This window comes from Candoia aspera, chromosome 5 (assembly GCF_035149785.1).
Source record: "Candoia aspera isolate rCanAsp1 chromosome 5, rCanAsp1.hap2, whole genome shotgun sequence".
NCBI classification, from domain to species: Eukaryota; Metazoa; Chordata; class Lepidosauria; order Squamata; family Boidae; genus Candoia; species Candoia aspera.
In genome coordinates, this window is record NC_086157.1 from 75,331,620 (window position 1) to 75,346,131 (window position 14,512).

At 38.5% G+C, this 14,512-nt stretch overlaps 1 long non-coding RNA gene across 1 annotated transcript in view; it reads right to left on the minus strand.

Moving 5' to 3' along the window:
- The window catches only part of LOC134499026 (uncharacterized), a 28,299-nt gene that overhangs the window by 1,176 nt on the left and 12,611 nt on the right, over positions 1-14,512 (minus strand). The window contains exon 3 of the long non-coding RNA XR_010068090.1: positions 1,407-1,485. This is a non-coding gene — a long non-coding RNA (uncharacterized LOC134499026). The remainder of the gene's footprint in view (positions 1-1,406; positions 1,486-14,512) is intronic.

The following is a 14,512-nucleotide window of genomic DNA, read 5'->3' on the forward strand; positions in this document are numbered from 1 at the left end:
TATCACCGCCCATCTCCCCCTAAAAGGGGGATTTTTTTTTTGCTTGATGACAGTTATTCATTAATACTGAATTTTGCTATACTTTATGATGCTGCATCAACATATTATTACAAGGCAACACAGAAACATTGTATCATAATGATTGTAGTAGTCTTCAACACGTCATTCTTCCTTCTAATACTTCCAAGTGTCTTTCTTCACAAACCTATCATTTATCCCCCATATTTGACAAAGAATCACCATATGGAACGCAGGTGAAGCAGTAAGATGGAGTTGCTGATCGCAGTGTGAAAAAAAGAAATGTGAGTTAGGGTCATTAGATTTCTATTGTTCAAGGCAGTGCAGGATATGCAAGCTCATTTTGGCATATAGAAATGTTTTAAAATAAATCACATACAGGTAGTCCTCACTTAAGTATGGTAATTGGGACCAACAACTCCATCACTAAGTGACACAGTCTTAAAGCGCAATGTCATGTGACCGCATCAACTTACAGCAGCAGTGTGGCAGTCCCAGTTGCCTTTGTTAGGTGAATCCCATGTGGTCACAATATCCCAGTCATATGATTACCATTTGCAACCTACCAGTTTCCCCACTGACTTTACTTGTCCGAAGTCAGCAGTGAAGGCCGCAAATGGCGATCATGTGACCATGGGGACGCTGCAACAGTTGCAAGAATTAAGGCCCATCATAAGTCCCCCTCATTCACTGCTGTTTTAACTTTAAACAGCTACTGAATGAGTGGTCATTCAACAAGGACTACCTGTACTGAGAATTACTACTTATGGAATTGTTCTATTTGTATCCCCAAGGCCAGTACACCTTCAGGCCTCTTTCACTCAGTAGACTTGGCAGAATATACTAATGTCCACCAATTAGACTAGTAAAAATTATTTAGAACTCATGAGTATCAAGTCAAAGTGGGCATAAGTTTTTTGTACTGGATATGCCCTGCCCACTTCTATAGTATGCTCGGTTGTATTGCCACTGAAATTTGTTATCACTCAAGATGCAAGACAATCAAAGACCAAAGAAGCCTATAAAGATGATACAGACAACTGTGATAATTATTACAAATGCTAACCAAGACATAATATAGGGTACCTCTTCCCAGTTTCCCCAATTATTTAATATACAGCTTCCCTACCTACAAAGTTATGTCCCTCCAATATAGTTGCTGTTGTTTAATTAAATTTATATGCCACCTAACTCCCAGGGACTCTGGGGAGTTATGACAATAAAAGTAAGAATGATATTCTTGATCAATATCCTTATTCTACTTTGACATGAAAGTTAGGAATACCCTTTTTAAAAAATGGCTCTCAAACCTATTATTTAATAGAGCTAGTTGGACTCAGTGTTTCTGCCATTTTTTCACTCACTTCCCATACTTCTAGGAAGCTCACCAAAACTCCAGTGTCACGACATTGTGCTGATCAACCAGGAGAAGGGTTCAGAATCCCTCTGCACACATATAAAGATTATCTGAAATGAGACAAAAAGTAATTAGGGAAAATACACAGGAGAGAGAGAGAGAGAGAGGGAGGGAGGGAGGGAGGAAAACTAGTACAGACTTGGAAATAAACATAACAACAGGATGTATTACTTGACAAATTATCTAACCTGCCATTAAAAAAAGCCAAAAACAAAACTTGTAGGCATATTAAGAAAAACCAAAGGATACAGGTATCTTGTACTCTAAAAACAAAACATCTCACCCATTTTTTTTTAAAGTAAAGAATAAAGGGGAAAAAAACCCAATTAATAATATAATGTATCTTTTTGACACAGATACTGTAATCCAAACTAGATCTTCTATCCCATGCATGAAGGATATTCTTTCTATATCAGTCAGCAGCATAATTAACAGTTTCATCATTTTGAGTGTATGAAAGAGATTAAGCCTGCATCCAAGCCAGGTTCAAAACTCTGAGTTTTGACTAATTTCTGTAGATGTTTGGAAGTTTCTCTGTTAAAATACTGTCCATTTGTGTCATAAATCTAGAGACAGAACTGGGTGACTACTATTTTAAAAGTGCGCAACTAGCACAGCAGATGAAACTGCACGAAGGTCTTCCTGGCCACAGCTGCCACCCGCTCACTGAGCAGGACTTGTGAGTCCAGAAAGATCCCCAGATTGCATACCATCCTTGAATGAGGAAGTACAACCCCATCCAAGGTCAGAGATAATTCTACATGACTGATATTGAATAGCAGAAATAAGACTTCTTGGAACCAGCAAGAGGGGGGGGAAAAAAGCATTTTTCAACTGATGCAAGATTCCCAAACTATTTCAGAAGATACATTTAACTTTGAATTTTATGACAAATAAATCCCCTGGCGCCTGCCTGCCTGCCTTTTAATTCATTCATTCATTACCAACAAACAGAAAAATTAATAAAGCTAAATGAAAACTTAACAAAATTTAATTAAAACTCTAGATATTAAATAGGGATGAAATCCAAACAATGCACATATTTGAAGACAAAAAGGGAAAAAGATAGTTTGAGATAGCCCAAAAGAATTGCAGTGCCTTTTAACACACACAGCCCATTTTTATTTTAGCAACAGTACCTCTACAGAAACATCATCATACAATCAAACAATAAGCGCTAGAGCAATGCCCATTCAAATTCCAAGTAGAAATACAGGATGTAATCAGGACCTTGAGGTTTAGAAAGCAGAAGTTGGAGACAGATAAAAAGTGAAGAGAGAAAGAAAGTGAATGGACAAATTGGCAAGACTACTCTGTCTTTTCCAAAGTACTGGATTGCAGACACCCACTAATTTTATTTTCTAAAAATGCTGCTGGACCTGATGAAGAACCCACAGCCATCACTGTAAATAAAAAGATAATGCTAGAGGTACTTTACAGAATGCCAGCTTCTTGTTCTATTCCTTAAAATTAAAATAATAATAATAATAATAATAATGCCATATGGGACAAGGAACCTAACAGGTACCGTATTTCCTACTTTAGTTAGGAAATCATGTAGCTGGATCACCTAGCTCTGAAGCTCACATGGCTAGCATTAAAGTACAAATGCCTTACTGTGCTGACTGCCAATATCTGGGACTAGGCAAACAGAAAGCCATCATCTAGCTTCTGACACTAAACCCCAAACAGTTTACCCAATTACCTCACCTTCCACACATATCAAATCTTTATTATGGTCATAGACCAGCATAAGGAGAGTAGGGTTCAGTCGTTAAAAGGCATAGTCAAAGTCAAAAAATAAAAAGTCATAAATCAAAGTCAAAAAATAAAAAGTCATAAATCAACGTCAAAAAATAAAGATTATGAAAAGCTAGAAAACAGAAAATATATATAAAAATTTAAAAGGAGAGGTAGGAGCATTAGATAGTTGTAGGGGAGCATAAAGGTTAGTAATGTGGAAGACTATATCTATCAAATTACAAAGCACTCTAGTATGCTGAACTAGATGCTCATTAAGTCTACTTCACGGCACAGGTCATCATCCAACCAATTTTAAGGACTGCTGTGTAGAATCTGGCAATGTTGTATGTTATGGCAGGGTTGGTAACTAAAAGCAGCAGGGAGGTGTAGAATTGTCCTGTGTGTCCTGGGTATTTATTCAGTAATAGTGAGATGAAACTAGTACAAATGTCTCTGTAATACAGGCACTGGAGAAGCATATGCTCTGTTGTTTCTACAGTCAGGACCAGAAATATTGGAACAAGGGTAACTGTTTTGGCATTTGGCCTCTGTACACCACCACATTGAAGTTGAAAGGAAACACATCCAGATGGGAGCGAAGTCAGGACTTTCAGCTGTAATTCAAGGGGTTTGACAAAAGTGGGGCACTAACCATTCAGGAAGTACAGCCAGTGGCATACACACACACCCATCATTGGTGGCTCATAAGTAATGAAACGAATGGCTGACAAGCAGCTGCATGGCCAGGTGTGGCCTGTTTCCTGGGTACCCCATGACCAATTAAGCAGATAAAAGGCCTGGAGGTGGTTCTGAATGTTACATTTGCATTTGGTAGCTGTTCACTGGAACTCTCAACATGAGGTCCAAAGAGGTGTCCGTGTGAGTGAAGGAGGCCATCATTAGGCTGAGAAAACAAAATAAACCCATCAGAGAGATAGCAAAAACATTGGGAGTGGCCAATACAACAGTTTGGAACATCCTGAAAAAGAAGGAATTAACTGGCAAGCTCAGCAACAGCAAAAGGCCTGGAAGACCACGGAAGACAACTAAAGTGGATGACAGTGGAATTCTGCTCAGGGTGAAGAGGAACCCTTTCACAACATCTAGCCAGGTCAAGAACGTTCTTGAGGAGGTAGGCATGTCATTGTCAACATCTACAGTCAAGAGACGGCTTTATGAATGTAAATACAGAGACTTCACAAGCTGCAAACCACTGGTAACGCTCAAGAACAGAAAGGCCAGATTAGACTTTGCCAGCAAACACCTTAAAAAGCTTGCCTGGTTCTGGAATATGATTCTTTGGACTGATGACACCAAGATTAACTTGCACCAGAATGATGGGAGGAGAAAAGTATGGAGGAGGAAAGGAACAGCTCATGATCCAAAGCATACCACATCATCTGTCAAACATGGTGGAGGCAGTGTTATGGCATGGGCATGTATGGCTGCCAATGGAACAGGGACACTGGTGTTTATTGATGACCTGACTGCTGATAAAAGCAGCAGGATGAATTCTGAAGTGTATAGGGCTATACTTTCTGCTCACATTCAGCCAGGTGCTGCCAAACTGATAGGACGCCGCTTCATATTGCAGATGGATAATGACCCAAAACATACAGCAAAAGCTACCCAAGAGTTTCTCAAGGCAAAGCAGTGGGATGCTCTTCAATGGCCAAGTCAGTCACCTGATCTCAACCCATTAGAGCATGCTTTTCACTTACCGAAGACAAGTCTGAAGGCAGAAAGACCCACAAACAAGCAGCAGCTGAAGGCAGCTGCAGTAAAGGCCTGGCAAAGCATCTCAAGGGAGGAAACTCAGCATCTGGTCATGTCCGTGGGTTCCAGACTTCAGGCAGTCATTGACTGCAAAGGATTCTCATTCAGGTATTAAAGGCGATCCTTATGTTTGTAATGATGTTGGTTTTTTTCCATTACTTATGAGCCACCAATGATGGGTGTGTGTGTATGCCACTGGCTGTACTTCCTGAATGGTTAGTGCCCCACTTTTGCCAAGCCCCTTGAATTACAGGTGAATGTCCTGACTTCACTTCCATCTGGGTGTTTTTCCTTTCAACTTCAATGTGGTAGGGTACAGAGGACAAATGCCAAAACAGTTATCCTTGTTCCAATAGTTCTGGTCCTGGCTGTATGTGTTCAGAGTCACAGGGGCATTGCCTCTCCAGGTAAGGAATCTTCCTGTATTGGCCTTCAAGAACAGCTGAGGAGAGGGTATGACATCATGCCAGAGTAAAGGCCCTCTGGTGTTTAGGTACTTCGAGTTTAGTTAAGTATGCCATAGGGGAGGCAGAGTACCTGGTCCTGGCTATATCTAATTGGCGCTCTGTGTCTGCTAAATGCTGTTTAATGAGTGCTTTGGCCTGATCATATCATGCTGGGAAGAAGATCTGGAGAGAAGCCCAAGGATGAGATTTTAGTTGCCACTGCCTGTCTCCATGTGCACTGAAAATCATCACTCATAGTTAATGGGGCAAGGCCAAGGGGAAAAAGGATAGTCTGAGCCAGTAGTTAAATATAGTCACCCACACTCTAGCCTCCACTTTCATGAGTCCTGTGTTTAGTCAAAGAGTGGCATTAGAGAGACATTTTGGGACTTGAAGAGCTGATCTCAGAAATTTGGATTGTACAAGTTTTAATGGTGAAAAAATTGGAGAAGGGGCCCAGCCAGGCACAATAAAGAAGTTGTGCTATTGGCTTGGCTTCGAAAAATTTTGAGTGCTGCGGGTATATAGTGGCCACCTCTTGTCTTAAGGAATCTAAGGATGGTGGATGAGCTCCTCTGTGCATTTTCTTTCTTTACGGGAGTATTTGAGTAGAAATTTTGGGTCAGAGCAAATGTCTGAATGTAACCTGTTGGAATTTTAAGGTATCTTCCCAGTATCCTAATTTATAAACTTGTATAGACCAGACAAGAAGAGGATATCTGTATTATGTCTCTCCTTTCATAGGAATCCAAGAATAATCTTCACTGCAGGAGAATTTTTTTCATATAATATTGTTGGTTACAGTTTTCCTATATAAACAGACCTAGTGTGCAATCGAGGGTCCTCTTAGATTTGTGACTCCTGCTCGAAGAACAGGTGGCAGTGGTGGTTAGGAGGGCCTTTACACAGCTTCGTGTTGTGTGCCAGTTGTACCCATTCCTGGATTGGGAAGTTTTGCTTAGTGTCACTCATACCCTGGTCATTTCCCGGGTGGACTACCGTAATGCACTACATGGGGCTGCCCTTGAAGAGTATCTGGAAGCTTCAGCTGGTGCAAAATGCAGTGGTGTGGGCAGTTGTGTGCCCCCAGAACAGCACACATTATATCTCTGCTCCATAAGCTGCAATGGTTGCCAGTTTGTTTCTGGGTCCAATTCAAGTCCTGTTTTTCACCTTTAAAGCCCTTTGTGGCATGGGGCTGGGTTATTTGAAGGACCACCTCTTCCCAATTACATCTGCCCATCCCATCAGGTCCAGCAGAAGAGATGTTGCAGGTGCCGTCTGTTAAGGAGTTACATCTGGTGGGACCCAGGAGACAGGCTTTTTCTGCTGTGGCACCTGCCCTGTGGAACATCATCGCTCCCCATGGTGAGTCTGGTTCTATCCCTGATACCCTTCCGGAAGTCCTTCAAAATGTGGTTATGTCAACAGACTTGGGGATCTCAAGAAAATGGTAAATGGAGATGCTACATTGCCTGTAACATAAAATATGCTCTCTCCTAGTCTTTTAATAATATTGATTTTTTTTTCTTGTGGAATGTTTTTAATGTTTATTTTATGGCTTATTTTTTTATTATATGCCACCCAGAGTCATGTTTTGTGAGATGGGCAGCTACATAAACATGATGAACGAATAAATAAATAAATAATAACTAAGGAGGCACAAGGCTAGATAGCACATGAAAAAGAAAGAAGTATACTACATTCTTTAAGAAATCTGAAATTCTTCAATCTCTTTTCTATCTATTGAGTTAGGATTGAGTACTTCTCACTGTAACTGGCAAGGAATGACCAAATGTTCAACTCTCTGAAATAAACTACTGGAATCACTGGATGAGCAGGTATCCACAAAAAGATTCTCAGCAAGAACTGTACTCTTATTTGCTTTCTCCATTTGTTATTTTTATCACATAACCTCCATCCCTCAATACTGTAGCAATATCTGAGATCCTTTCCATGTAAAGATCTGAAAAGAGTTCTATAAGAGCATTCATCTAAATGCATTTACTGAGTTTGTACGATCACACATTTTTATAAGGTGGAATTTCCAACTGTGGTTGTGTTAGAACTCTGTAAGATGAACATGCTTAAAGAATCCTTTTCAATTTTTACACTAAATGTAAAAGTTGGCCACACGAAGAGGGACACTGGGAAAACCAGGGCTTACAGTCTCACCAATATAGCCCAAAATACTTTGCTATATTTGCAGCCACATGAATGCTTACATTCAAAGTATCATGTCTTATCCATAGAAATCCCAGAGGATCATCAATTGCTGGACTTAAGCTGTTTACATAATAGGCAATGAGGTTTATAAGATACTGTTATGGTGGCTTCTCACAATCACAAACTACAGACTGGATCTGTCCATGAGAGCCGTTTCATTACTGAAGCATATTAACATTGCTGGCAAGAAGAGAGGATGTCAAAATAACTACATTCTTGTTTAAAGCATAGTTATGTTCTACTCAGCTTTGGTATGAGAAACACAAAAAAGCAAGCTAAGTTGCACTGATATTTTAGCTGGTTATCAGTGCAAACTACAACTCCAAAAATTTAAAAGAACTAAGTATGAATAGTAAATAAGTATGAATAATAAATTGCTTGCAGCCTTGTACTTCAGATTCAGAAGTTATTTATTTTAAAAGAATGTTTTAAAAGATACAATCCTACATGACAGTTCAGGTAGTCCCAGAGATACAATGGCTCTGGAACTGGGACCAGAATTTCCATCGCTAAGCTATGCAATTGTAAAGCTCAATGTTATGTGACTGCATTGCTTAGTGATGGCAATCCTGGCACTCCCGATTGCCACTGTTAACCGAATTCTACCGGTCATTAGCCAAGGACCCACTCCAATCCAAACCATTCCTTGCTTGGTCCCTCCCAGCCCTGAGCCTCATTTCTTCCAAAATAAGGGACTGCTTCTCCTTCAACTCCCCCAAATGCCTATTCCCCCACACCCATCTCTCCCCTTTTAGCTGTTCTGCACCCTGCCTTGTGGAGCGGCAAGCAGCCCCAGAACTGCACGTCTCTGGGGCTGCTTGCCACGCTCTGGCTCAGGGGTTTCTTTGCAGGCTGTGGCTCTGGGGCTGCAAGAAACTCGAGGCACGTGCAGTGGCATGGTGCAAAGCTGCAGCCACCCTGGGAAGCTGGAGCCGCCCCAGCCTGCCCCAGAAGTGCAGCGAGAAGCCGCAGCCGCCTCAGGAAGCCCCAGCTGGCCCAGCTGCACTCACCTCTCTGCACTCCAAGGCCCCTGCCACCCTAACCCTCCACACTCTTCTTGCTCCCACTGCTGATGAGGCATGCTGAGCCTGGCCCATCGCAAGGCAGCTGCTGGCCACATGAGGCCTTCTTTCCTGGGTCTTGCAAGGAAACCACCATGTATGACCTCAGGAAGAAAGCCTTGTGTGGCCAGCAGCTACTTCACAAAGGGCCAAGCCAGGTATGCTTGGTCAGCAGAAGGAGCAAGAAGACAGCAAAGGTAAGCTGTGGCAGTGGAGCACACAGCAGCAGAGGCTGCAGACTGCCAGGGGCCAAAAGGGCACAGATGGGGGGTAGATAGGCGGGTGAAGGGAGAAGAAGTCAGACCCGCAACTAGGGTCTGTGTCACCCGGGGCAAACATGAATTCTGCGCCCATTTTAGCGCCCCCCAGCGCAGTGCCCGGGGCACATGCCCCGCTTGCACCCCCCACCTGCGGCCCTGGTTAACGTGCCCCTGCGGTCGTTTAAGTGCAGGTGAGCTGCCAAATGCCCAAATGACCATGTGACTGCATAACTGCAATGGCTATAACTCTGGGGACCAGGCGTAAGTACCATTCATTCAGAACCATTGTAACTTTGAATGGTCGCTGCACGAATGGTCATAACTTGAGGACTACCTATAACTGTATCAACAAGAAACACTAAGCCACAATGGTTTTACCTTTTTGTACTGTGAAGCCAAGCAGTGTGATTTATAAACCTGAGTTTATTGCTTAGTAACTATGTCTTATTAAAAACATATTAATTAAAATATTTATTTATTTATTATTTTATTTATTAAATTTGTCCCCACCCATCTCCCATCAGAGGAACTCTGGGCAGTTTACAATAATTTAATTACAATATTAATGTGAGAACCCACTCAAACTATTTCAAAGTGAGAGATTCTGCATGACAGAAAAGTGCCATATTGAAATTGCAGGTCTTCCAAAGAGCTATGAAATAGAGGTAACTGGAGATTTTAATTATCTAGACACTTTTGGGAAATTATCTCTACCAAGCATGAGTCTTCCCAAAAGTGAAACTGTCAGGAACTTTGTAAAAAGTGACCTTATAATGCTGGAATTTTTGATTTTAATGAAGTAAAGTATAGGCAGAGAGAAAAGAAAATGATATTAAAGATTCAGGAAGGTGAGACTGTACCAATGGACAATGAGAGAATTCAGAAGCCATTTCATGATTGTTTTTCTAATCTGTATAAAAAACAGGAACTCTCCTTGGAAAAGATGGATGAATATTTGGAAAAACAAAAATTACCAAAACTTTCACAGTCACAGAAATTATTAATGAACAATCCTATAACTATTTTTGAAATAGTGGAAGCTATAAAAAAGACTAAACTGGGGAAAGCACCAGGTCCAGATGGTTTGCCAAGTTTATACTATAGATGTTTTGAGACCAACTTCTCCAACCTTTTCAAAGACTGATGAATTCCATTTTGCAAGGCTCTGCAATGCCGGATTCTTGGAAAGAGGCCAATATTGCACTTTTACCAAAGGAGGGATAAGATTCTACTTTAACTAAGAATTATAGACCAATTTTACTGTTGAATAACAATTATAAAATATTTGCTTCAATATTGGCTGACAGATTGAAGATTTTACAGGAATTTATACATGATGTTCAATGTGGGCTTCTACCCAAAAGACAATTAAAAGACAAAGTGAGAATAGTACTGGATATTATAGAACAGGGTTTCTCAACCAGGGTTCTGTGGAATCCTAGGGTTCCGCGAGAGGTCACTAGAGGTTCATGATTTATGAGATCATGGGAGATCATAATTCATTTAAATAATTATTTCAAATTTGGGCAACTTCACATCAAAGAGGTAAGTTTCATTCTTTTTTAGTTTAAGAACACTGTTAATACATATATACAGGTCTACACATAAAGCGAATATAATAGTTTTGTAACTTCTGGCCTATATTTGAGCCTCAATGTGCAGGGGTTCCCTGAGGCCTGAAAAATACTTCAAGGGTTCCTCCAGGGTCAAAAAGTTGAGAAAGGCTGCTATATGCTATAGAATATCTACAACGTCATAATGAGAAGCAAGTGGCTGTCATTTTTTTAGATGCAGAAAAAGCCTTTATTAATTTGAACTGGTCTTTTATGTTTAAAGTTTTCGAAGATATGGACTTTGGAGAAAACTTCATTCAACGAATCAAGTCAATTTATGCACCTCAAAAGGCTTTACTGTTAATGGTGACTTAAGTAAACCATGTGAAACACAGAAAGGAACAAGACAGGGATGTCCCCCATCTCCTTTGCTTTTTATTTTAGTATTGGAAGTGTTAAACAGAGATAAAGTTTTTAAACTGAGGGCCTTTGCCGATGACTTAGTTTTGATTTTACAAGACCCTCTGAATGACCTTGAATATTTGATGAAGAAATTGAAAGACTTTTGGTCATTAGCTGGTTTTAAAATAAACAAACAAAGAATAAAGATGCTGGTTGAAACTATGACTATGCAAAACCAGGATCTGTTGATGAGTAAGACTGGTTTTAAAATTGAAAAAAAGGTTAGGTATCTGGGAGTTATGTTATCAAATATAAATTGTATGTTGTTTCAGAATAACTATGTTATAGTCTGGAATGATGTAAAAACAATTTATTAAGGTGGGATAAATTACCACTATTGGGTCGGATTTCTGTGATTAATATTTTACCTAGGATGTTGTTTATAATTTTGTTAATGAAAAAACTCAATTTGAAATGGATTTATGCACTAACGTTGAACACGTTATCACTAAGCTGTATAAAATATTATTGTAGATGAATTCGGAAGATGAATAAGTTAAAGACTGTATGATTAAATGGGCAAAATAAATTTGATGTAATATTATGCTTGACCAATGGGAGAACATGTGGAACAAAGGTTTGAACTTCACACTGAACTATAATTTGAAAGAGAATTTTTACAAAATGATGTATCGTTGGTATTTAACACCTGAAAAGTTGTCAAAAATGTATAAAGGGGTATCAAATGTGCGTTGGAAATGCTCCCAATGTGAAGGAACTTTTTATCAATTTTGGTGGACTTGTGGGAAGGCCAAGACATATTGGGAGTGAATATGTATCATAATTCAAAAGGTCTTCAGTGGAATATACAACTGAAACCAGAACTTTTTCTTCTGGGCTTGATGGACCAACAACTTCAAAGAAATTTTGGGACTTTGTTCCTGTATATGGCAACAGCAGCAAGACTTTTGTATGCGCAAAGATGGAAAGACACACAAATTCCCACAATGGAAGAATGGATGGTGAAATGATTGGAGTTGGTGCAGATGGCAAAATTGACAGCACTGATAAGAGACTGGATTTGTTTCTAGGTGGAAACGGCTTCTGGACTATTTGCTTGTAACTGAAAAAAACAAAGTTTTGACTTTGGGTTTTAATGATTAAGTGGTTATTTTTTATAGAAATAACGTTTGTTAAGGTTTAGTTAAGAGATTAAGGAATCATAATATGCATTTATATCTGTGTTGAAGAAGGTTGGAAGTCACTTTCCTTGTATCTTTTCTTAGCTGTTCTTGCATTTCTTAGTTTCTTTTTCTTTTAGTTCTTTCCTCAAGCTTTTCTATACTTCGTATTTTAACTGCATTTCGAAAATTTAATAAAGCTTTTATAAAAAGAAAAGAAAGTACAGTCAAATGTGTATCTTGGACTTCAATAATGCAAACTTTAATAGAGTTGTGGTAAATAAGATTTCATGATGGAGAAGATAATTTAACACCTGTGTGTCCTTACCATAACCTGGGACAGATGTGTGCCTTTCTTTTTTTGTATCGCAGAACATATAGTTAGGACATATCCAGAATATTTTTTCAAAATCAGCACAATTTTTGAGGTGCTATAAACTGTATCATGTCTTGTGTCTTAGCTCCAGTTGATAATAGCTTGATTCTTACTATAACTGATAATTTTGACTTCAACGTAATTCTATTTCCCAGAAATATAACTGTCAGGTAACTGATTATTACCCCAATAAACTATTATGAACAATCACTAATATACTATCTATTTTTTATACTTGGAGAAAGATAGTAACTTAGAAATGCAATTTGAAAATATCTTGTGTTCTTTCAGTTACGGTTAAAATAAATTCTGATTTAAGTTTTAATCGAGTCACACTGTGGAAAACTTGAAGACCTACTCTGAAGAATATTTCATACAGCTGTTGTATTAGCTTTTCGAAGATATCCCTAGTACCTTTTTTCCACTGTGAAACATCAGGTTTGATGTAAGACTTTGTGATGACAGGGACATGCTTAAGCAACAAAATCAAGACCAACCTGTGTTGCTGTGGCTGAAGTGTGATCCAGTGTCTGAGGGAAGAGAAGACCAGATGGGCAATTTGAAGACATACTGTTTACAGTCGGAATTTTAAAAAGGGGAGATCAAAGAAAATGATGAAAATAGTATGTTGATTACAATAACTGAAGTAGTTTTGTATACTTTGAAAATAAGAAAACAAAACAAAACAAGTTTATTTTACTTTAATCACTCTAAGAAGCTTCAGTAGTATAACAAGTTTTAAAAAACTAATTTACTGTACACAGTCTATCATAAAAGCAAACTTTCTAGTTCTGATTGATGGAGCGTAATTTCACATTAAGTTACTACAAGTTTCATTGTAATGAGTTGTTTATTTTATAGAAACACAGAAGCTTTAAATTAAAGCACTATATAGCCTGCCAGAAAGTTCCCTCTCCTAAATATTTAATATAAAATCAAGCTAATTGGTTTTACCTAGCACAAGAAAAACTGAAGATATAAAGAACAATGATTATAGATACTTCATCCATTTTAGCTATGATTAAATAAGTCACCTTCAGAAAAAAAAACGTGAGATTCATTTATTTTACTTGAACACTAGTAAAACCAATAGTATAAAAAGCTAAATAAACTGAATGTGTTAAAAAATAAGATATTGCAGCAAACACTGAATATACAATAAAAATAATACAAAGTCAGAAATAAATAAATCCAATCAATCATAGTAAAGATGAACTGCTGAACATTCAACATCTCTTTGAAAATAAAAATTCAACAATTAAGATATGAAAAGATACAAATGTTGGATAACAAATCAACTCTAATTCCAAGCATTGACTTATTCCAAAGTTTACAAACTATGCATGAAGAGTTTTCTATTGTAATTTTAGTTGTTCCCACTGATGGAATATCCAGTCACCTGTCTCACAACATGAAAATGCTGGAGATGAATTCAACAGCTTCCCATACTATAGCTAAATTAGTACTAAAAATAAACAAGGAGCTCACACTAGGAAGCTGGTTTATGCAACAATTATGTGGGAAGCTATAGTTGAAACTCTACCAATATTACCAATTCCCAGCTTCCATTTGAACTCACTAGCATATTTTTTGTTGTTATTTGTGGGAGTTGGATGCACTGAACCAGCATGGCTGGCAACAAAATCTAAGGCAAAACAAAATCTCAAACTGGCAGAGACAGAAGGATGTGTTGGTGCAACATTATATATCTGTTTTATTTTTTTATGTCAACTACAGTATACAATTTATAGCAACTGGAAAAGGAAAATGGAAGACACTGCAAGATCCACCCAAGCTATCTTTGAACAAGTGTTATTTGACAATCAGAATTCCTATCTATTTCTATATTTAGATGGATGTTCAATATTCAGACTTATTTTTTAATCTAATTTTCCTTGGGGTACTTTAGGTTATATGTTTTTCAGCAAGATCACTTCTAGGGTAAAGGGTTGGAGGGCCAAATTTTGAATTGATCTGGTGATTAATAATAATTAATATATCAATTCCAAAGATGAAATCAATACCAAAGATGAAGTCACATAGAAACTAACCT